Below are 3,916 nucleotides of genomic sequence, written 5' to 3' on the forward strand. Positions count from 1 at the left end.
GAAAAGAAAAATAAGTTAAGTTATAAGGAAGTAATAAGACGAAAATTAAGAAGTATTTTAAGAGTTTCTTCTAGTTGTAATTGAAGCTACGCATGGTTTGACTTAACTTCTGTAGTGATGTCAACGTACTTTAGTCATAAACGTTTCGTTTTTATATTGAAAGAGGAATGGATTAAAAATTAATCCTCAGCGCATATTCTTGGAAAACTAATAGTGGCTACCGGCGAAGAAGTTATAACCCTTACTTCCTGAAACTGGTGCGATTTGCTAACTGCCTGCCCGGAGTGAGGCTCCAATGATATGAAGCAAGCTTCTCTGGATCTTGAGAAGAAGGAAGACCTCCTGCGGTAGCTTGATTTATATGTCGTGGGGAAGCACGCATACAGAAACCAAACGAGAATAAAAAAAAATTCTAAATGATAATAGATCTACTTTGTAATTTCTTCCCTTCTGGTTTCTCTACTTGGATTTTAAAATCTTGAAAGATTCACAGGAGTGGAAATTCATTTGTTAAGACATAGCGATTTCTTGGTTCCAGATCGAGACAATTTAAACTCGCCTAGGTATATAGAAAAGTGACATCTCAATGGCCAATCTCTCTTTCAAGGAACGAAATATTTGACATATATTCTGTCCTTTCACGGACTATGAAACACTATTAGACATTCATATTTAATTTTGTGATGTACCGAAGTACATATGATATTTCCGTGCAAGAATTCTGTATTACCATATGATGAAGGATGGGTGGAGCAGAGAAAAATTCTCTCCGGCACCGGGGCTCGAACCCGGGTTTTCAGCTCTATGTGCTGACGCTTTATCCACTAAGCCACACCGGATTCCATTTCCGATACCGGATTGAATCCTCTCCGTTTTTCTCCGCTCCACCCATCCTTCATCATACAGTATGGTAACGCATGGATATGCGTAAATAATCACTTAGTGATTCAAGACGGCACTCATTCCGTCGGATCCCGGTCACTTAGTCACTTGTAATGAGTGCACCTCTGCACATAGTGTGTTGGACATTGTGCCACTGTCACACATCTGTGACACAGTGCATGAGGGTTGGCCACTATAAGGAAACTAAGAGGTGGAGCTTAAACTGAGAGGATTAAATCCGGCACTGGAATTGGAATCCGGTGTGCCTTAGTGGATAGAGCGTCAGCACATAGAGCTGAAAACCCGGGTTCGAGTCCCGGTGTCGGAGAGAATTTTTCTCCGCTCCACCCATCCTTCATTCATACTTAAGGCGATGTAAAATTTCTAAAATTCACAATTTTTTAGCTAGAGCGTTGAAATTTTTACTGAATATGCATATCAATATCATAATCACACATTGTAAATTTCAATCTTTCGTCATAAACATTAAAAAAAATTAACTTATTTTTTTAAGTTTCTTAGTGAAAATTGTATTTCTAAAAAAATATATATATTTTTTTAAGATGATGAACCACTGAAAAATGTTATTTTGGGTTCAAACATCACATTGTAAAATTTTCATGTTAAAAAGATCTCAGCAGTTTAAATACTGTACCATATCTGCGAATTATAACATGTGTTTATGTCGCCATTTTCAAAACTTTTCGCTATGTTTAAATCTCCCAAGCCACCTCCCCACCCACCACGATATAGTTTCGACATTTTTCTTTACTTCGACTTGTTTTTCTCCTGAGTCTTTTAAGATACAGTCATGGAATTTGGTAGTTATGTTCAGAAGGGAGTGAAGCATGTACTCCGATACTAATTTCTTTCTTAGTAACATAGAAAATGAGATATAAATTTTTACATACTGTATATATTATTCAATTTTAACTTTGCTCTAGAGTGTGCCATTAGGAAAGTCCAAGATAACAGAGAGGGTTTGGAATTGAACGGCTTACATCAGCTGCTTGTCTATGCGGATGACGTGAATATGTTAGGAGAAAATCCACAAACGATTAGGGAGAACACGGGAATTTTACTGGAAGCAAGTAAAAGAGATAGGTTTGGAAATAAATCCCGAAAGGACAAAGTATATGATTATGTCTCGTGACCAGAATATTGTACGAAATAGAAATATGAAAATTGGAGATTTATCTTGTGAAGAGGTGGAGAAGTTCCAATATCTGGGAGCAACAGTAACAAATATAAATGATACTCGGGAGGAAATTAAACGCAGAATAAATATGGGAAATGCCTGTTATTATTCGGCTGAGAAACTTTTATCATCCAGTCTGCTGTCGAAAAATCTGAAAGTTAGAATTTATAAAACAGTTATATTACCGGTTGTTGTGTATGGTTGTGAAACTTGGACTCTCACTTGGAGAGAGGAACATAGGTTAAGGGTGTTTGAGAATAAGGTGCTTAGGAAAATATTTGGTGCTAAGAGGGATGAAGTTACAGGAGAATGGAGAAAGTTACACAACACAGAACTGCACGCATTGTATTCTTCACCTGACATAATTAGGAACATTAAATCCATACGTTTGAGATGGGCAGGACATGTAGCACGTATGGGCGAATCTAGAAATGCATATAGCGTGTTAGTTGGGAGGCCGGAGGGAAAAAGACCTTTAAGAAGGCCGAGACGTAGATGGGAAGATAATATTAAAATAGATATAAGGGAGATGGAATATGATGAAAGAGAATGGATTAATTTTGCTCAGGATAGGGACCAATGGCAGGCTTATGTGAGGGCGGCAATGAACCTCCGGGTTCCTTAAAAGCAAGTAAGTAAGTAAGTAAGTAAGTAAGTATATTATTCAAAGCGGTGAAAAATATGAATAAGTCATTTTTTTCTCTTGATCTAAAGGAGCCATAAAAAACAAATACCGGAGTGCATAGATCTCATTATGGCTACACTTTGACCATAAGGACATTAAAATATCTTACAAACTGAATGGTTGTAATGGACAGCAGTGGCGTATCAATTTTTAAAATTAAATTAATTGCTGTAGATACATCTTTCATCGAATCTATGTGAAACTTTGAACATATGTTCTTTACAGTGTTGCAACACATTGCATTTCGTTTTCTCAAAGCTATTGGATGTATAAAAGAAACTGATTTGGACAAAACTAGTTCGGAATGACTTCACCTATTATCTTTGGAATTAATGTAATAGGTTCCCTTCCACCCTACATGTGTTATAAAATACGTAAATAACTTATTTCAGTTATATTAAAAAAAGGAGGAATGTTCACTAAGATGATACCTATATATCCAATAATATTTTCTGATCTCTGAGCGCTGTATAGAAGCCCGCGAACTTACACATTTGTCATTCTTTTAGCTTACTCTATTTCTTATTATGAAAGATAAATTATATAAGTTGTAATAAAAATTCGTTTTGTAGCGAAAGTAGCGTATTTCCTGGGCTATGATCCTCCACGACATTGCTCCACAGTGCCACAGCACCTAATTCTCGATTTGTTCCACCTATTCCTCTTATACCTCTTTCTTACATTTGAATATTCCTGATTGTAAAGTCATTCACGTCTCCAGTATGACGGTAAAATGTCATTTGTTGGAATTAACTCAAATCTTGAATAATAATTCAATGTCCAAGCTACCGTAATATCTGACCATGTGAAGTTTTAAATTTCTTCACTAATATACATTAATAACCACACGTTTTCAATACCACACGACATATTTATGGTAATAGTTCAGCTGGGAAAGAAATTAACAACATGTATTGAAGGCTAAAATTTGGCAGCTTCCTTTGAAAGATAGAATGCTATGCTGCAGGACAAGTACCAGTTTTGTTCATTTAATGTGTCCGTTCCGTATAAATTTTATTTATACCGAACAAGGATACCTCTCGAGTTCGCCTGTGCGTTTTCAGAATGAAACATATACTGACACATAGTATGCATTAGTAGAGTTTATTGATATACTTTTTAGCTGCTAATGGTCATGTGAATTTGAGTTA

The 3,916-nt window shown here is 36.1% G+C and overlaps 1 non-coding gene across 1 annotated transcript; it reads right to left on the reverse strand.

The window, feature by feature from the left end:
- Positions 1 to 767: 767 nt before the first annotated feature.
- Positions 768 to 839, reverse strand: TRNAY-AUA (transfer RNA tyrosine (anticodon AUA)). Its single transcript has one exon. It is a non-coding gene; the product is annotated as a tRNA-Tyr (tRNA).
- Positions 840 to 3,916: the final 3,077 nt, after the last annotated feature.

The sequence above is a fragment of the Periplaneta americana genome, chromosome 14 (genome assembly GCF_040183065.1).
Source record: "Periplaneta americana isolate PAMFEO1 chromosome 14, P.americana_PAMFEO1_priV1, whole genome shotgun sequence".
Taxonomy (NCBI): Eukaryota; Metazoa; Arthropoda; class Insecta; order Blattodea; family Blattidae; genus Periplaneta; species Periplaneta americana.